The sequence below is a fragment of the Larus michahellis genome, chromosome 3 (genome assembly GCF_964199755.1).
Source record: "Larus michahellis chromosome 3, bLarMic1.1, whole genome shotgun sequence".
NCBI lineage: Eukaryota > Metazoa > Chordata > Aves > Charadriiformes > Laridae > Larus > Larus michahellis.
The window spans coordinates 103,607,305-103,628,976 of NC_133898.1; the positions used below are offsets into that span (position 1 = coordinate 103,607,305).

Consider the following 21,672-nt stretch of genomic DNA (forward strand, 5'->3'; position numbering starts at 1 on the left):
CTTATGCTCTCTTTCTGTGGTAAAGAAATATAATATTTAATCATCTTTCTCACTGAAATAACATAAAAATAATCAAAATGTATTTGTGCAGTGTGTTGAGCATAGAAATATTCTTATAAAATGCCCGATATTTGGAGAAATCATCTCCCCTTGGGATGATCTAACTCATTGTGATGGTCATGTTGAAAGCAAATTTTGCAGATTCTGCAGTTTTTTGCTCTGTTATCCAATTGTTCACCTAGAAAAATCTTCATGAGCGGTTGTGAACATACACTTAATAATGTTTGTAAGGTTCAGTTACTGTAGCATTGTTGCTACAAACTATGGACAGTGAAAACCTGTAAGAAAGCAAATAAATCTACACCAGTGGACGTTTGGATGGAGGACAGTAAACAAAAAAGTCGTTAGTGTTTAAGAAAGATACAAATGTTTAATTCAGTCTCATATCCAGAATGAGTTAGGTCTTGCGGAGAGAAGGGTAGCAAGGGGTCGTCTAAATAAAGGCTACGTCCTGTTGTATATACTAAAGGACATCATCTAGTCATATTGGAAAGTATAAATCTAATTTTTCCTAAAACTTCCAAGCTAAATACTTATGTGGAAGTTGTATTTTTCTTTAATAAGCTTATTTATAGCAATATGTCATATAAAAAGACAGTTATTGCATGTAGTTATTAGAAACGAACTTGTTTCTTCAGCAAACAGCATGTAAAACATTTTCAGCCTTTGTTGACGGTAGCTAGCAACATCCAGAAGGTTTCAGGTAACCAGCAAAAGTTGTATCAATTGCTAATGTGTGGTTACTCCACGGCTGCTCTGGCACATTACATACAGTGGCAGTAGAAATACCTGCCTCAATCCTGGACACACCATCACTTCCCATACCTCTGGTGCAACCCCAGTCCTTCCCTTGCTCCTTCTGACTCTACATCAGAAAACAGACCTGAAGCTTAGTCTCCTGTACTGCAGAACAGCATGAAGTCCTCTTACAGGACTCCATTCCTTTTCATCACGTGTTCTGAAAGTGCTGACACTTTTTTGCCCATGACATTTTTGGATCTGCTCTCTGAAAAAAAAAAAAAAAAAAAAAATCATGGCGATAAAACTATGCCTTGCTTTAGATTTAGATTTTTCTCTACAGAGAAAGAGCTAAAAGAATATGGCCAAAAGCTATTCAAATCTAACACGCCTCTAGACTTGAGAAAAAAATCAGTGTATTTTCCAAGATTCCTCCTCCTAGCTAGAGCTGGAAATAAACACTAGGTCATAGTACTCACACTCCAGTTCTAGTAGGCTGTGAGTGAGATAAAGAAATGGGTGAAGATATGCAGGTTTCTTCGGGGTTTACTTAGATTATAGTTAAGTGTGTTACCACTTTGTAAATAGTAATCTAGGGCTTTTAGAAATGTTTTTCACATTACAGCAATGTGGAATAAGAATATTGATGCCTCTATTATTATTTGTGCTTTGCACATAGCAAATTGAAGGAGAAGGGGGAAGTTGTTCGCTCTGTATCACACAGAATGCTATTCATCACAAACAAAATACCTTTACTTATAACCCAATCTCCTAACCGTTGGACTACGTTTCCTAAAATGGCTTAAAAGTGACACTTGGAAGTAGGTGATCATTTTCCTTCTTTGCCCAAAGAAAATGACTTAACGTTCTTGGAAACTCAAACTAGTGATTCCTTTTGGCTTGATAACTTCAGGTTTTAATAAGTGAAAAAGTGTTTCAAGAGGGTGGAAGACCCCACTTGTATTTCTAGGTGGTGAACAGAAATCTGTGGAGGAAGAAAAGGAAGTCTGACTTTTCCCCATCCTGAGCAAGCCACAACTTCATAGTAAAATACTAAGGGTCATCTGCTTCCATGCCTTCCTTTGCATTTTTTGACTTTCTTGGCTTTCAGCTGCGTGTCTATGTGCATATATAATCAATTCAAGTCCAAAGGGCAATGTAGCCCTTCTTCATGTGTGTCAAAAACAAGTGGGATGAAATGCCCTCTGTTGAGAAAATGAGACCAGCTGCCTAGCGTAGATTATGTAGCTGTCTTTTAGATAATTAAAGTTGGGTGAAATTAATCCCAACCTCAATAATTAAACTTTTAAGGAACAGAATTTTAAATTTCAGTTGTGGGACATACTTACACTAAAAGCTACAGATTGTGTATATCATATCATATCATTAATTAAATTGTGTAGAGCCGCGGGAACACAAGGCTTGACACATATTCTTGTCCTTGGAGTTTGGGGTAAGCCTGTTCTGTGCCCAAGGCTCTGCTGTGGAGCAAGAGGTTGAAAAGTAGGCATACAGAAGCACAGCCCAGGGCACAAGAGCTTTGCTGTAACAGAACAGACATTCCGTGCCTTCACTTTGAGCTCCCTTTGAGCAGCATTCACCCCATGGAAACTGACCTGTGGAGATTCCCCGAAGTGGATTTCCTGTGCTATAAACTTTGCTAGTTCTTTCCTCTGGTAACTTTGTTGTTGAATTGCTTGTTTATTAAAGAAATAGGATTTGCTTAGGAGAAGGCACTTCTGTTGATAACCCTCAACATTTTCAAAAGATAGATTAGGAACTTCCATTTGTATCTGAGCAATGAAGACATACGTTCGTTCTCATAAGTGCTGAAAGCCCGCATCGTTCACTAGCCTCAGCTTCAGGTTCTCAAAGATCAGAACCCATCACTGGCACACAAGATCTAAATATCATCACCCAAACCACTTTTTTGTAACTACTTATCTTGCACCTTTATACAGATACTGTGGAAATTAATATATTGCAGATTTTGAGACAGCCAGCTGGTATTAATGAAAGCCAGAGAGGTACTGAAGATGCATATATTACACTGATATTTCACTAGTAGCTTGAATTGCAGCTGGAGTGAGCCTACTTTATTTTTCTAAAAGCATCCCTAGTGACTGAGATGTGTTGCTGTACTCATGCAACATAGTGATGATCTATGAAAACAGGTAAGCAAAAAAGAAGATAAATTCTGTAAGTATACACATTTTTCTAAAGGCAGGTAGAATTAAATGTTGGAGAATATTCAGCCTGAATATAAGACACTGTGGTCCATACTAGTAATAAGTACATTAAGTTGTTAGTTAATCATAGATCTTACTGGTGAGCTCTCTAGCTATATCTGGTACCACTCTGCAGCATGTAGGTTTGGGTGATGAAGCACTCCTTGTAACACTGATACAGAGACAAATGTTCAGTGAGGGCTGAATCTAGCCTTTAGGCTGTGCCCTGAACTCTCTTTCCTATCAAAGTCAAATATTATTTTTAGCTTTTATTGACCTGACCAGCTGCCTCCACTCAGCATTAGTTTCTGGTCAAATGCACTTCTCCCCTTCTATGTCTACACTGACCGGCCAAAGAAGCTGTGTTCTTCAGACATGAAATGGATTTTTATTACTGAGGTCCACAGTGCAGATCATTGGAAGTTACGTAATAATGTGAAAGGACATATAATTGAAAGGCTGTCAGAAGATAAAAGCGTATCAAGCTTCCCAGAGCGCTCGCATTGCAACTCATGGAGTCGGATGACATTGAAAGAGCAATTCAGTGTTTAATGCATGCACCTCTGGTGGCTGTGCTCTTCCACAGTGCTGGCTGATGAAGTATCAATCACAAAGTCTGTAGCATAGAATTTAATACAGGAGTTTTCCATTAAATCACAGTAACTTTCTTTCTAGCTCAACTTACCTGCCGAGGACACGGTACTTTGTCCTTAAGTAGGCAGGATTGCTGTCATCTTATTCCCACTGGAGCAGAGAGGAAGTAGAGTGTGAGTACATATGGGGCAATGCACAAGTGAGTGACTGCAACAGAGGCAGGTATTATTATTGTGTTGGGTTTTTTAAATGTCAAGCAATAATACATGAAAAATAAAAGGAAGTCTGTAACCATCCTGAAATTCTCCTAAATGTGCAGTAACACCATAAAAGATGCCTGTACTCACTACAAATAATAAAACTGTAGCATTACACTAATCAGATTCAAATCGGTTCAACTGCGTAATTTTCAGTGAAGAGGTGCTTAGGAACCACAAAATGAACTCCAGAATGAAAGGTTCATTGCTTCCTAATCAAAAGCAGTCAACTTTAAACACCAGACAGTCAGGTGGTAAGTTTGACATTTCTCAGCTGCGCTCTTGAAGGGAAGTTGCCAAGAAGCCTTGACAGCCTTTAAACTTCGCAGAACATTTTTTGCCTGTTTCTGAACGTGATGTTGATCTACAAAAAATCCTGGGAGGCTGGGAGGAGAGGCAGAGTAACAGCAGTTCGATTAAAATATATTTGCAGCAATGAATGTCAAGCAGAGTTTATGGTGTGAAAACAATGTGTAGTTCCTGAAAAGAAATTTTCACCATCCCTCGTCTGGCTCTTTCTTGTCTAATTGTGTCCAGCTACTTTGGGGGACTGAGGAGTGTCAATGATTAATTGCCTAGGTGTCAGAGAAGTACAGGCTTGTAATTCATCATTAAAAGCCAGAGATCAGGGTGTCTGAATTAAAATGGGAAGCTCTGAATGAATATATTACTGCTATATACAATTAGCAGCACAAGACAGAAATCCTTTACTTTCATAATTCAGAACAATGGCAGCTCTCCAGTGAAAACATATTTATAGTAGTTTTACATTGCTCTCTACAGGCTTAGTACAAAAGGGAGAGACACAAATAAATATGCACCAAGGCAGTAACGGACAAACCTGTCTTTGAACTGTTCTTTCCTTTTAATCAGCATGAACTCTGCTAAATAGGGGAAAATTATGAGTAGGTGGCGAGCATCTAGGTTACTGAGGGCAAATCACTCTTGGGGGAATAGCTTTGCAAATTGAGCCACACAGTCTGACCTTTATGTGACTTGGGATGAACAGGTCTTCTCTGTTTTAGCCCAGCATGAACAGCAATTGCAAGGCAGCCAACCTGAAGTCACTCAACCATCTTTTCCTCCATGAAGGTCTGATTTCCCCTCCTTTGGCGATTATACCATTGTCCTGGACGAGTTCTCTAACGCTGACTAATGTCTTCTATTTCACACCCTCAAGTGTGAGACCCTATAGGTATTTTAGTAATTTTTGGTATTGGTTGAAGTCCCGTTAAGCTTCTGAGGTTCTTAAATTGCTTCTTGGAGTTTATTTGTCTTGTAACTTAGGTTATAAAAGTAGCACCATAAACATTAATTGAACACCCATTAAGCAGTATGGCTGTTTGTTTTGGGTTGATAGAGGACATAAAGCTTCATACCCTGTGGTGGAAAACAATTAGATCTGATGATGAACACGCTATTAAATATACCATTTCCAGACTTCTATCAGTTTAACTTTAGAAAATAGCAACCAGCTGTAGCCAAAGCATGCAAAAGTGATAGGAAGTCATATTTTAATTGTCATGTCATAGCCTGTTATAAATATTGTCGTTTCTAATGTTTTATGCTAATGACAGTGACTAATGGTAGTCATTATCTCCATTCATTCTCATAAAAAATTTCCTCAAGAGAGGACGATCATAACTAGAATGCTGTTTAAAATTAAACTGTGTTTTTCTAAAATAGAGAACATAAAAAACATTTAAATACCAAGAGGTTGGCTAGCTAATTTATTTTGTTTTGAGTGTGCTTGACAACTACAGCTGTTGTTAATTGTGCCATGAGTTGAACGGATATTCCTTTTAGAAATGTTTTTGGGATACTAATGTGTATACGTGTCATGTCTTCGTATGGTCTCTGCAGAGTGGGGTAAAAGGTGAACCTCACAGCAGGATGCCTGTGGCCAAAAAAAAAAAGTGACGCTGCCCCTGTAAAGCCTTAATATTAAGAACATTGAATTTCCTCATCCATTTCTTATTTCAGTTATGAATTCTGCTTACTTGACAGGTACAGAGTACTTCATTATGTGCACGAACAGAAATGCTTAAATGGATGAAGCAGCTATTTACGTCTGATAGGAGCTAAGTGGGACACTAAATTAATGCCAAACAAGTGAGTGCTCATTTTAGTTTCATTATAAATGGCTGCAGCACAGCAGTAATGTGTTGACTCTCATGTGCTGACAAGTTCTATATTTCTTACAAACTTCCTTTAGAGCTCAATGTGGAAAGACAAATTCACACTCTGCATGATGAAATTAGCAGCAGATGCATTAATAATTGAATAAGGATCTCTGGAGACACACCGTAGTTCAGCAGGAGAGTTGGTGACTGGCTGGTTTTAACTAGAGGCTTTTGCCATATACATATATATATAAAAAAATAAAAAAAATATATATGCACTTACATAAGCCCCGAGTTAAAAGCTGGTGCCTGCACATAGCCTTTGGTATCAAATCTGCTTCCTGCTTTTAGAAGACCTTGCATAGTTACATTTGGCAGGTCCATGAGCAGATTCCCGACCATTAATCTGAGCAGTGTATGGCCTTGCTCATCCCTCCTTCCCCCGTGACTGTTCTCAGACTTACAGCCAAATTCAAGTCCCTTCTGAATTTGTCTCCAGACGATGAGTAGGGTATGAGTGACTGAAAGATTTTCATTGTATTCAAGACTCTTGCCAGAGACCTCCGCATCTGAAGTTCCAATTGAGTTGAAACATTTTCCTGAAGTGCAAAACCCAGCTTCTCTCAGAGCAGTATCAACACACTGTACTGCCACCTTCGTTTCCATGCCAGGTTTGGGAAATAAAGGAGCTTGTGTATTTTGGACAATAGCAAAGAAAACAAGAGGATTGCTAGAAAAAATACTCGTTTTTTAAAGATACCACCAAGCCCATGATGCAAGTCCTAATACTTATGATCATTTCTCCCACCAAGTAATATTATGCTCAGAAGACACTGACAAAACAGTGTGACATCTCATAGACAGCAATACTACTGGGGTAAATTCTTATGGGTTTAAAATCAGCACTTTATTGCACGAGTGCCAAGAAAGTGGTAGCAATTTGAATAATCTGAGAATTTGTCCCAGGTAGAAGAAGAGTAGCAAAATTTAGCACGCTGTTGCTAGATTAGCTCCACGTAGTTCTGAGCTCGACTGACTGTCCCTGCAGACTTCAGTCAGTGGTTTCCAGTTGCACGGGTTGAACTGACCTCTGTGTTTTGCTTTCCTCCAGTTACAGGTTATTTTATAAATCTCAGGATCTGGAAGACAGAAAAACTTAACACCAAAATATCTGTCAGTGTATTTTCTGGACTTCCATCAGCTAAAGGAAAGCTAATTCTAATCTTAGTTTTTTTAATATATTGCAATATTTTGAATAAGCTATAATATGATTTAATGAAGTGGTACTGTCTTGAAAGCAGTGCTCATTAATATCAGTATGGAGTTCAATTCCTTCTCTTTAGATATGCAACTCTTTTTATTCAATAACAGTGGATATGTTATTTATTCAGTGAGAGTTTGGTATCAATCTTGTCCTAATCGAAATATTGGACTTGAAATCTTTTTAGTTTAAGAAACATTTAAACAGTTTTTGTTGTCACTTGAAATTGTGACAATAGATAAGTCCCAGAGATTCATATTTGTATAATGAAATAATGTCTCGCTCTATTAGACACCCTTAAAATATCCTGCAAGTGACTCAGCTGAGGAAAGAAAAGTACATTTTTTGCTTTGTGGTGTTGGACTATGATGCAGATGTTAGAGATCAGAGAATATCAGATGAAGGAGTAAACATCCTAAAAGAATACCCTGGTTTCAGCATCACCTCTTCTTTTGAGGTGCTTGAAACAAAGACATGAAAAGTAAAGCAGATTTACAGATACCTTTTTAGTGAACGCATATATAATACATTTCATTGCTGTTTAAAAAAAAGGTAATGTTACCATCATCTGAATTTTTAAGGAAAAGACTGAATACGTAAACAAGGTCATGTAGTGCTGGATGAGAAGAATATACCTGAATTACACAGACCAAAGAGGAATAACGAAGCTGTATTGATGGGGACGGGGGGAGAGAGATCACAAGTCATTAACTATGGCTTTATACTTCATGTCTCTGTACAGTGCGTTTAATCCTATTAACTGCTTTCCATTCGTCCTGTTATTCCCATGGAATAGGATTCTAAGTCTGCTCCGGGTTAGTCATGAATATTATGCAGTCTTATAACTTCTGTGTCTCTTGTTAGCGTATACAAGGCACATCAGAGGTGCCACTGTTTATTCTTAGCATCTGAAGTAATCACCAAATTTCACTACTTCTGTAAAGCAAAGAGATTTTTCTAAAGCCTTCTAGTGAATGAAGATAACAATGGCTTCTATCCAGGTTTTGCAGGTCACGGGATGTTCAAAACAGCACAGCAAATTAAAAGAACCTCTTCTCATTTGCTATCATGGCAATTTTGCACTTGAGTATATGGGGATTTGCTAATATAAAAGCTATTAAGGAAGATATGGAGTGATTTTCTTCTAGCACTGCCTTGAAAAGTAGCAATAAATGCTGCATTTCAAATTACAGCTTTCCTTGAAATGTAACTTCACTTAAAATAAAAAAAAAGAAAATATCTTGGACACGAGGTTTTTGTTCTCTGGTGACTTCCAATCAGAGGTTATCCACTTTGAGGTAAAAAGATAATTTTCTAATTGCCAGGCCAGTAAACTCAGCAGGAAATCAAGTGGCTACTTTTTGATTTATGCCCCATCACTAATATTGGTGCTTCACCAGGCCAGGTGGTTTTTTTTTTCCCTTGTACATTGACAGCCTTCTAGTCTTCATGCTTTTCCTCAGTTGCCCCTTTCTCTTATTATTATTATGTCTCTTCTGAAATGTACAGATAGTGTTTAGATGCGCCAATGGAATAAGTCAGCAAGCCTGTTGGTAATCACTTCATGTATTTGTATGTTAGTACAGATTTCCCAAAAGAATAAATCAGACCTTAAAATAGATATGTGAGCAGGTAAATGAAGAAAAAAAAAAAAAAAAAACAGTTTTTTCTACAATTTTTTTCTGAACTTGAACCCAGTTGTGGAGAAACTGGGAAATGCTGCAGTCTCCATAATGTCTCTGATGGGCATGAGCTCTAGGAATGGCCAACACACCTGAAGCAGAGCAAGATGTTGCAGCAGCAAATTATTTCTGCTAGAAACAGGGCAGAGTAGCAGTTCTTTCCTTGGGAGCTCTTGGGATGACAGACTAAGTACGGACAGTGTCCATAGAGAGTCCTAGCCTACTGCATTCAAGCAAAACAAGTGTGTATAGATAGGGTCACTGTGCATGTCCAAATTATCCCCTGAGGGCTGTGATAGCTGTGCTGTGCTGGCAAGGCTAAAAATTCAAACAGTCCCAACAGAATGCATTTGTTTTCTTTCTAGTCCACCCTGAGAAGAGGCAAGTGCAAAGGCAAGGGCACTTGCAAGGGCAAGTCTTTCCATGTATTCTCTGTAAACCATCTTTGAGTTTAACAAATCAGATAGGATACCAATTACATGGAGTGATCCAAGCTTTTGCTTAAAATGATACCCCTTCATTTATCCAAGAAAGTAATACCATAATTCTACTTTTCCTTCTTCCGCTGTTTGAGAAAGTAGAACTTATTTTTCCAACATCTCATATGAGAAGTGCAGCCTCTTCTGATCACAGAAAAAGGTGTGTATTTTTACCAGCTTTTTCCTTCTAATTTTGAGTCTACTGAAAGAGATTTCCTCTCCCATCATGGTCTTCATCAGTTCCCTAACATTTCTTAATCCAGCTACTGCTGTCACCTTTCTTGCTTCCCTTCTGTCTTTCTGATAATGCATGGATAATGCATGAGATGTCAGCTGACTTTGGAATTAAATATCTGTTTTGAACTTCAATATGCAGAAATGTCTAAAATTTGGCACTAGCTTAACACATGCAGTTCCAAAATCCAAGTATTGCACATTGGACCAGCCATTAAAGAAGCAGACTTTTTCAAGGTCTCCTTTAGGAGCTAACCTTTGCAGTGCTACAACAGTGAACCCAGTTTTGTCTTTCAGATGCTCTTCTGAAATTCCTATCTCCCACACAGTGTAGGACTATCAGCTGCAGTTTCCTGTTCTTTCTGTTACCCTACCTCTGCTGATCACTGCTCCTGTGGAGCTGATAAGAGATTTGCACGCAGATGTATTAAAGCAATTTTGGTGAAGGTAGGCTTTTGCAACTTAAAAATGGCAGTCTTCATGGGGAATAGGATGAATAGGTATGAATAGACAGTGGTTTCAATCCTAATCGAAGCTGGAGGTCTGTTCCCTGTACTTTCATCCTCTTGTAAAGAAATATTCAGTACACATCGCCACAGATGCATTTGCGTGCTCTGAGTGTCTCCCCTAACGTACTTCTATACTTGGCATTTTAAGAAATTGAGCATTCTTTGAACATAGATGGTGCAGTAAAGGACTTTTCACAAGATAATTACAAGTTCAAAGACTTCAGTTAGGAAGCAATTCCTGAGTACAAGCAACAGGAATTTTACTTAGTCCCTGATGAATGTGCTAAGAAAGTGAAGGGAATGTTAGAAGGGCGGGAATCTCAGGATTCCTGAAGTGGAAGGTAGAAACAGAAAGCAAGAGAAGATTGAAGATTTTTTTCTCTGAAAAATAAAAATCTATGAATCTTAGATGTTGCCTAGCATGGCGGACTGAAACTCAGGCAAGGGACAAGGGATACAGTGTGGATCTTAACAGTGCTTGCACAGAAACTACCCATAAAGGCCCTAGGAGTAACAGTTGCTGCAAAATCAGGTGACAATGCAGACATAAATGGATGACTTGGAGCAGCTCCTGAAAACTCCTATGCCCAGGCCTGAGCAGAAAGGCAGATGTTAATGCAGGATGTTTCCTTGCCAGGGCAAGATATTTTACACAGCTTTAACATCATGCCTACATGAAGTTAAAGCCTTCAAACTGAAGCTAGCTTCTGGCTTGTTTGTTTCTTTTTAAGCAATGGTCAAGTAGGGGCTGGTAATATATGCATAATTTTTCAGAATATTAAAACAGGCAAGAAATTACTAGCATTTATGTAAATAAGAAATAACCCAGGTCATAATCATACTGTCATAAGGGTTAAAAACTAAAAAACATCATCATGAACCACCCCTGTCTCTTAGGAAATGGAGCACGGGTTAAATACTGAGTATTGTGAGTGCGCTGCAGCTTCATGTTCCACTTCAGCCCAGTATTTTTGGCAAAATGAGCGATTACACTGACAAACACAGAACCGCATCCAGATGGAGGATATACGCAGAAAGAGATGACTTGTTGGATAGCCTGTGCCCAAACCTGAGCTAGGTGAAAACTTAGGAATGTCAGAGATTTGTAACAGTGGCCCAGTAGTGATGGGTTCCCATGAGGAATAACTGTGCCAATAGAGGGAATTCCTCCCCAGTCTCAGGAATTTGATGGCTTGGTTTTGCCTTAAAGTATAAGGATTTACATTCTGTATTTTTTTGAAATAAAATGCCACATTGCTTTATAATTTTTCTCTATGATAAATGTACAGAAGAGAGTTCAACACTAGGGTTCCTCGAGAAGATGAAAGTGTGTTTGGTGTGTTCATTCTTTTTAGGGGGGGTAAAGAGATGTGCTTTCAGAAGAAAACAGAAATGGCTGTTCCCATTGCCCACAAGCACATAATTATGATATATATTAAAAGAGTTTTAGTTCAATTCTTACGAATTATGTATCTTAGTGACTTGTTCAAGTTCATTTTACATTAAAAAAAAATTGTTTCTCTCTGAACCCTTCTGGTTTTGCTTGTTTCTAAATTAAATGAATAGTAAGATTTTCATCAATAGGAAGCACTGACATATTACCCACTAGAATTTTTCAAGCACACTTTTGGGCTATAAAATAATCTAATATTCTAAGTGCACTTCACATTCAACTATTTGCTGTTACTTGGACATCTGTTATGCATTGAGCAGCTGTTGCTATTGGGATGGGCACAATGACTAATACATATTTTTCATGAATGCAATGAATTTAAAATCAAGGAATATATATTAGTATTCAGGTTTCTGAAGTACATCATTCTGCATTTTGTCAAAATACATGTTGGCATACCAGTGTATTTCTCAGTGGCTTACTTTAACGTCATCTCTGAAATTTCTTAAGTGTCTTTTCAGATCTATCCTATGTATATTTTTATGTACTTCCTATTTTGACATTTCCCTTTCAGCCATATTCATATATTTTAATCAAAGTATATTCGGCATCAATCTTTTTATATATATATTTATGTATATGAATACCAAGGTGACACTATATTAGTCTAATACAGCTTTCCAGAGATTCCTATTGCTTGTTATCAGAATCTCATCCAGCTTATTATCTTCTCGCAATTGATCTTTGTCCAGAGAGATTTTTAAAGTGTGACAATAATGGCATAGTACAGAGAGCAAGTTTTTTGGTAGCGACTGGTTGTTTAGTTGGTAGTTGAGTGGAAAGCATTTTCACTGCTTACGTACTGTAAGGTTTGTCTATGAAATCAGAAAGAAGTCTGCACAGCACCACAGAACAGAGTCCAAGGATTGTGAGACTTCCGCAGCCTCTTCTAATGCATTTTATAATGACAACACTAGAAAAAGGATCCTGAATTAGGGAGGAAAATGTTATCTTTGTCTACTGTTCTTGTGCTCCAGGTCTCCTTCTCAGCATTTCTACTCTCCCTGTACCCCAGAAATATTTTCTGTAATATTGTAATATTTTTGGCATTCTCATAAATATGTTTTTGAGTAAAACCCAGTTATTTTGTCAATATTTGTGAACTGTAGGCAAGCATTCAGCTGATCCCAGTGTCTGTGCATTCAGCTGTGGAATGAGCTAAGTGTTACAATACAGTGACAAACAATTCACTTAAAGAATGCAATGTATATGCTTCAGAGGTACACATACACCAGTAGAATACTGCAAATGCCTGTCCTATCAACAAAAGAGCAGTTATTTCCATCACCTAGAAATTGGTTGGCACAACTAGTTCTTTGTGAGAATCTGGAAAAGGGACAACAAAACTGATTTTGTCAAGGACGAAAGGAGAGTAAAGGGCAACACAAGAGTAAATAATAATATATTTAGGCATTTACTTTAAAAGATTTGAATGATCCTGATCCAAGCATAGGACACTTAAGAGTGATAAATGTAATAACCCTGAAAAATAAATATGAGAACTCATTTAGGCTTTTTACTAAAACCGCAAAGGGTTGACTTACCATACGCTATAAAAGATGTCATTAAATCATCAGCCACTATGAAAAATTGCCTGTTGTGGTTTCTGAGATGCTCCTTTCTCTCCCAGTACTCTGTGCAACTATGTACAACTCCAAGAATTGATACCTGTAAGGAAGTTCCAGTGTCAAACTGACAAAGTAAAATTAAAAAAAAAAAACCAGTCATATCTTACTACAGTAATAAGAAATCCTGTTCACCTCAGTGGCTCTAATCACAGGTGTATAGGTTGTAAGATCTGCCTTTCAAATTATACTGTGCTAAATATAAGAGCACAGAAGACAGCTAAATAAATGGGCTACATCGGTGGTGTTCTGTGGAGTGTAGTCTGTGTACCAATAAAAATCTTCATGATTTTTATTAATTCCATTAAAGTAGCACACCAGCTCCAAATATTTATAGAGATCAAGCAGACTCACTTCAGGATGAGCCCTTCACACATACCAGAGGTACCATTTCCTGAAATGTAAACAATTGGCATCTGCTGAGCCATAATCCCTAAATCAGAAACACAAATGTTTGGATTAACAAAAAACAGAAAGCCTCATTCTTTCTTGTTGACCTCCCAATGCATACTTTTTCACTTTCAATGTTACGTGCATGACTGGCATTCTTTATCCAGGACTAGAAATGCAGTGGCTATTTGCCACTGTGACCACAAAGGACAAATTCATGATCAAATTCAAGCCAATCCAAGCCCTCACTGAAGCTTGCTGACTTCAGGAGATTTGAAATCAAGCCTTCGATTCAATGCTACACATATGATGCAGTATGAAACAACTGAGATTTGATATTCTTAAGAATCAGAGAAATAAAAGGATATTTATTTTACCCCTTTGAAAGGGTACATAGATTTGATGAGAAAAGGTTGAGGAAATATAAAGTGTAAGCTTATGTGTACTGTCATTGAAATCTATGTGGTTTTTGTATACATAAGGTATTAGCATTTCACTGCACCAGAGATTAAGTTTTCAATAACTTTTAGGTATTCTAACATAGACCTGGAACTGCTGTCTGTCATATGTGCAGTCTGTATATATGGAATACACAATGCAGATACACAGAATAATCCATTGTGCCAACTAAAGCTATATCAATGAGCAAACTGCTTAAAGTCTAATGCTGAGAGAGTGAAATTTGAAATTCTTTTCCAGAGTAGTTTATTTTTGGACCGGGTTTTTTCTTTAAGAGGTTAAATACAGCGCTAGTGGAGAGAACTGAGAAGTTGGAGAAAGGTGAAGGGAATACTGTCCCAGTTTCAGGTGTCGGTGCTCAGGACCTGGGATACAAGGGGTGATCTTGGAAGTCCTGCCTGTTCTGCTTTGTGCTGTGGTTTTTAGGCTGTATGGATCCCAGTAGGACAATCCATAATCATAATGAGGTTTCAGGGTTTCCAGTCTTCATATTCCCAAGCCATGATCCAGTCACTACTCCCAGCCTCACGCCAGGGGCTCTAGAAGTTGTTGGAGCTCCTACAGCTCCATAGCAGGAGGACAAGGAACCAAGTGCTCCAGGTCAACCTGCCTGGTGAGAGGGTTTCCTGCACCCTCTGCTTCTAAAAGTAGTGGACTGTTAACTGCAGATTGGAGCTGGCAGTGACCTCACTGAACCAGCAACTCTTTGCAACCGGGAATTGCCTTTGGCAAGACAACAGGGAAATAGTCACATTTCCACTGGATTCTGCCTGGCTTTACACATGTTCGTCACAGGTACTCAGTGTCCACTCAATTTTTTTTTGACTTCACAAATCTATTTGGCTGGGAAGTAACTCTAGGTAAGTTTCAGGGAGGACTGGGATTGTCCACATATAAAAGACTGATGCTTTCAAACTGCTACAAAACAATAAAAACGAAAATCAGTAAAATACCCCTAAGTGCAATTTTAATTGTTTTAATAAGTCCTTTTCATGCTCTATTTCATGATCTATTAAATTTCTGGACACATTAGATTTCATTGTACTCTGTAAGAAGAAAGTAAGTTTTTAAAATTTGTCGTTAGGTTACATATTAAATTTTAGGTCTCTGCATTAGAATCTCGATGTGACTTCAAAATTATCAAATTAATTACTTTTTTCCTATGCAAATATGCAGCTTTTTCTTTCATTCCTACGCTGGCATAAGAAATCCAAAATTCTGGGCGGTATAAAAAATGTGCCCTCAGTCAATATTCACCTATTTCCCTTTTCAAAATAGAGTGTAATTTTACCAGACATCACTTTAACCCCAGGGTAAAGGAAAGTAGCTCTTGCCATGTTAAATAATAAGCTGTGTAAATTTCAGCTGTTGGGGATCTATTCTGTGCCTCCAACAGGAGAAAAAGCGATTTCCAGTGGTTATGACTTTTAATGTTCATAATTTGAAATAACCCATATACTGATATTCAGGGGAAATCTAGTTTTTCTGCACCCTTATGGTTACCAAAAAGGTCTTAGAAAACAATATAAAATCATATTATATTATGGCTGCTGCCTTGACACTAGAATTGACATAGTACAGTGCGTTTGTATTTATAGTTTATACAACAGTACATTTGATCCTTGATTTTATTATTCAATTGCCATACAATTCATGTCTTTCCAGATATTTTTGCACTGAGTTACTTATTCACCTGGAGTAAGGCCAGAAAAATAAGACCTGAACCTCTTTAATCATATCCATGAAACAAATCTAAGAGCTGAGAACACTGCTCCGGCTGTGGGTGTCTGTGTGTGCCATCCACTGGACTGTGATAGGCAAGCAGGACACAAAAGTGGGTGAAAAAAATAACCTTTGAGTTCTGATATGAGAGATTCTCTGTGCCAGTAACACTACTGCCAAAGAGCATCCCAAACTTTGGGTTAGTCTCTGTTGTAGAATGATATTTGTACTTGCACAGAAAGGCTTGTCTTTTTTCAAAATGGGTTAGTGATTATGGACCGCTTCATTACTTACAAAAAATAAAGGACATATTGGCATGAAATAAAAGTAAAAATTTGCATGAAATAAAAGTAAATACAAGGATCTAATGGTTTGACAAGCAAGCATAAAGTGGTATTTGGAGAACTGAGTCTGAAGAAACTTGTTTGACATCTAACTTCAACCAAAAATTTATTACGGAAAAATCTTTCTGCTACCAGGAAATCTATCCAGCTACCAGGGAAGCTGATTCCTATAGGACAGATATATAGCTCCTGTCTTAAGAGAAGAGGCCGAGCTACTTAATTCTTTGAGAAAATTGTGTGACTTTCCTAAAAAAAAAAAAGAAAAAAAAATTAAAAAGAATAAAAGAAAAGAAAGCAGAAGGGGAAAAAAAAAAAAAAAGAAGACAAATCTTAACATTACAATCCATTGATAAAATTAAATTAGTTTTCTTTGTTTTGCCTTACTGGTTAAATATTTGGGAGCACACAAAAACGTTTCATAAACACAATGAGTTCTCTTGTTATGTAAAATCCCTGTCCTTTCGTCAAGGGCCTGGCAAGAAAACTGAGTTTTCTACCTAAATTGTATTTTTCTGACTAAAAGCCAGAATGCCCTGAAAAATTAAGCTGTCACTAGTTAATGCTGTCAAAATACCGTATCTCAACTATTCATGCTTCTTTAATTACACTTCACTCTTTCTTCCCCCTTTTTTTGAATGGTATTTGTGTATTTGTTATTCTCCATGTTCTTTTGTCACAGTCCCTTGAAAACAAAATATAAAATCAATGATGCTAAAGTTTATGTAGGCTTAATATTAGGCAAAAATGAAAGTCCCTAATCCCACTGTCAGTAGGATGCATTTGTGTAGTTCTCCATGTAGCACATTAAAGAAGGGCAATATCATTCTGAGAAAAGGAAGAGCCATATGGCTCCATTTTATGTGTGGGTGGTTTTATAATACCTCAGAACAAAATATTCATGGTCCTTAAACAGATTCAGATTACTCATGTAGATGGGCAAAGTAGCCATGCACAGCGCGATGGAGTTACAGTCCTTTCCATGTGGTGCCCTGTTAGGAAATCATGCCCAGGCTTGCAGTTGATCAAGAAAGAGGAGAACTGTTTCCTCCAAAGAATCTATAGATTCAGCGGGAGGTTCTCATGGTTTGTGTGGTCATTTGAGGTCAGACTACAGTAATTAGTTCATACCTGTAGTCTTTAGTGCCTCTGATAAGAAAGCTTTTGCGAGCACCCCCAGGAAAAGCAGGACGGCCTATGGTGGTACCCCATTCTGCTATTTCAAATATGTAGACACTAGGAAAGGTTCTAAGTTCACATTTTGGTCACCAGATGTGTGTGTGCATGTGCTTGGCTACCCACACGTGCACCCATTTGAATACTAGATCTCCGAAAGGATCTTGAATTGCTTGCTTTGGCTTTTCTCCTTCCTTTTGATACTGAGCTGTCTGTATGAATTGAAAGTGAGAAAAATAGTTAACATAGTATCTAGTTTCATTGTAAACCCTTCCTGATTGATGACTTGCTTTCTCCTGGGACCCAGCATTATAGCACAAACCAATTGGTATAACTTGCAGCTAAAACTACTTCTTGGAGTTCTGCTGCTTTTCTAGGGAAATGTGTTTTTCATTAATACTGATGTTCAGACTCAGGAAAAAAACATATCTGAGGAAGAGTGTGTTATACACAGAACCTTAAGCTATTGCTCTTCTTGATGATACTAATCTGTTTTCCTACAGAGAATCATGTGAATTGTTACCTGTCATTGCATCTCCATGTTCATCTCTTAATACTTGTGGGTGCGATACAAACCACTTAACAGAAATTCACCGCCCAGACTAGGAGGTTTCCTCTGTTACACCAATATATTTTTCCTGTTGTATCTTTTGGTTTGATAAGTGCTAATACAAAGATTCTTACCTAGTGCTTTTAAAATGCTTACTGATCTACAGAGACAGGAAAAGTAACCAACGGTTAACAAATGGCTCTGATAGATAGCGCGGTCCCTCAGGAGGCATTCATAACAGCGACACCAACGCTGAGTTGTTCTCTCTCAGGAGCACCATTAACAGTCATTTTATCGCCGATTGCCTATGTAATTCTGTAACATCAGTCCCAATGCTGGGCAGTTTTCCCGGTCAGAGGTTAAATATAGGCAAAACCACTATTGAAAAGAAGGTGGAAACCAGCCTAAAGTGTTAAACTTCCCGTTTACAGTTCCACTAATACAAGCGTTAGCAGAGAGCAGAACCAAACTGTCAACAGAAGTGAGCGGTGTACTGACTTTTTTTTAATTGTATACAAAGGGACAGCTTGTGTCTTATTTTTCATTTTGATTAATAGTTTATTTTCATTTTAGTCTGTTTTAATCCCAAATTAGCCAGAAAAATAATAATTTGGAGAAGGACACAGTGTCACTATACATAATAAGTTGGATATGAACTATGGGTGGGGTGTTATTTGAAGACAAATGTAATTCTTGTAAGACTAAATAGGTAAATACTATTCAGAAACTGGCACAGAATTACTTATTCGCAACAACATTTGGGAAACTTTTACTGGAACGCCATGTGCCACTATGGTTTGTTGAAAAGGGTGTTGAAAATCAAAAAAAAAAAAAGTAGAGAAAAGAGTTCTGTCATGAACAAAATTTAGAGAAAATACACCAACAGCAAGACACAAAAAATTTCTATTAATGCAGTCAAGACTGAGAAGTAGCTTGACTACAGCCTTCAGATACCTACAGGCAAAAAGGATTTCTGACAATTAAGAGCTCTCTAATTTAAGAGGATAGAGTGTATAATTAGCTGGAGCCAAGAATTACATTCTTTCCCCCTTCCACCAAATTAACAATGGGAGCTTTTAACCATTGGAGCAATCTGTCCTTCTGAAAGAGAGAAATTTTTGGGACCATACAGGAGGTTAGACTAGACAATAATGAACAATTTCTTCTGCCCTTAATACTCATTTCTGAATTTAAGAATCTGTAAATCAGCCAAGATAAATAAGGTTAACAGAATCTGGCCCTCATTCACATATATTTTATCATTTAATTACATTTTCATTTGAGGATTATAATTCAGTTCTCTTACAATTTCATCTCGAAAACTTTTCTGCAGATCCCAGAAATGGAGTCTTTCTTATTCTAATTAAACTTTGAACCAAATAGAAGCTCTTCAGCTTGAGACTCTGAATTGTCATGAGGAAAATTTAAATAAACATCATTTTAGCTTCTTTGTTACGAGTGAGCATGGCAGTGATACAGCACAAAAAGTGTTGGTGTCAGTTGCAGTCCTTGAGCTAGACAAATGTGTGGTTCTGTTTTGATCATGCTTGATATGCTATGTCTTGACTAGGTCTTATTCCATTTTGTTTCTACAGGTTAGTGAGACTTTAATCAAGAAAAAAAAAATCTAATGAACAGCAATTTGAAACACAGCATTTGGAAAGGTCAAAATGGTACATTACATCCTTATTATCCAAAAGAACAGATGAGTTTAATATCCTGGCAGCATTTTCCTGTGAAGAAGATATTAAACAAGAACTGAAAATGGCACAAGGTTCCCTCTTCCTTTCTTATGACAAAGATTGTAACAAGGTGATGAAACTACACAGAATAAATCTTTCTGCTTTAATGTTCAGGCTGTGGATCCTGCCTAGATTTCAAAAGCCTAAGCTAACCAAAGACCCAACACACAGCTATTTGTTTCAGGTCCTTTACAACACATTTTCCTGCTTATATGACTCAGTTTCCATTAATATTTTCTAGCCTTAGAGATGTTAACAGAAGGTACACAGTGCGGTGGGTTTTGGCAAATGCTAACTGTGTTGAACTGCAACAAAGAATGCACTGCATCAGTACTGCTTAAAGTTTAGATTTTTCAGCTTCTGTTTGAATAGACCTAAGAATAGAGATAATGTATTCCAACAGACAACGCATTGCATGTGTCCTGCTTTGGAGAGTCCCTGAAGGTATGGAACTGTTTGAAGGCAAAGGAATTTGTAGTACATCCCATAGGTTGTTAACAATTTGATTACTACAAGGAACTGTCGCAATTTGCTTCCGTAAGTCGTTGACTGCATGAAGACTCTTCCTTTTACTTTATAGGTCTAAGGGGAGAAGAAAACCTTCTGGAACTTGATGTTGTATTTTAACACTAAAATACACCATCAGGGTCCTCATGTTTAAATCTTATTATGGCAACTGAACAAACGCTATGCTTAAAAATCAAAAAATGAGTATATGGTGTGCACTTTTATTAGTTACTTGTATTCATTCCACATGAGATATGAGAAGTCTGCTATTATGTAAGAATGTAACAAGTTATATATTAAAGACATTCATAATTATTAAAGAGAACACTTTATATTATTCACAAAGATATCTGTCTTGAAGTATTGCTGGCTGAAGTAGACATACACAGAATTGTACAAGCTCAAAAGTAGGAATCATTTCGAACCTTTTTTTTCCACACCATTTAGGGAATAGATTTGAAAAAAAAATTCTCCGTGGTACATTACATGCAACATCTTGCTGAGAAAAGCCATTCTGCTTTGGTCAAGAGAGATAAAATGAACACATCCAAAATATGTTTTCTATGTCTCAAGTGAATATATATATATGTGTGTGTGTGTGTGTGTGTGTATACATACTTGCTTTTTCTTCTCCTTAGGTGATTTTATTTTCCACTGGAGATTGTAAATGTATTTTTCATCCTTTGTTTTGCAACTATAAAGTAGGATAGCTTTTTCAATGCATTGGAAATGTGCAACCTATTTTGAAACTTCAAAGGTTTTGCAAAAAACTACAGAAAAAAATCCCTAATGGGTGTTCATTTCATAAATGCCTACAGAAATTAATGTTTTCCACGTGTCCAGAAAAAATCCACTAGATACAAGTTCCTTGTGATTTGGCTAATAGTCCTTGAAACTGAAATAGCTACAAATAGCTCTTTTCTGCTTCCCAACCAGATATATCAGCCTGCAAGTATGCAGTCTACAGAAAGTAATAAACAAAACTATTTTTTCAGTTCCTGATTATTATTCACAGTAGAAATCCATGATTTTTAATAATTTGAATTACTAAGAACACTGACCATAGGTACTCTTGCTATGAAAAAATAGAACATATGCTGTTGTATCCATTGTTTAAAGGATCCTGTTTAGGGAACGACTGAGTAGAGAATTCAGCGTATTGAGGGGAGACTCAATGTGTAGTCACACAAACAACTCCAGGATTTCTCAGAGAATGAGTCCAATATATCAGAGGAAGACAGTTACACTCTTTTCAGTTTGCTCATGATTATGCAAAATGCTGTTACTGTGTCACACACTATTTAACATGGGGAACACCTTGAACACATTATGCAACCTAATTTAGTTATTTCATGAAATGGATTTTTTTCCACTAGGTGATCACAGTCATTCTTTTTTGAAAAATTCCCAAAGTAATCAAGTACATCTCATGAACCGATACACCAGTTTGAAGTTAAATGTTAAGAGGGACCTACTTTCGTCACTTATGGTCAACAAATCACGTGGTGGTTGGGCACTTCCATGAAGTCTTTCTTTAATGAG

At 37.4% G+C, this 21,672-nt stretch overlaps 1 protein-coding gene across 1 annotated transcript in view; it reads left to right on the top strand.

The window, feature by feature from the left end:
* Positions 1-19,737, top strand: part of KHDRBS2 (KH RNA binding domain containing, signal transduction associated 2) — a 614,534-nt gene extending 594,797 nt beyond the window's left edge. Inside the window, exons 12-13 of the transcript XR_012586331.1 lie at positions 5,885-5,989; positions 19,477-19,737. The gene's annotated coding sequence lies outside the window, so the exon portion shown is untranslated. The remainder of the gene's footprint in view (positions 1-5,884; positions 5,990-19,476) is intronic.
* The last annotated feature ends 1,935 nt before the right edge of the window (positions 19,738-21,672 follow it).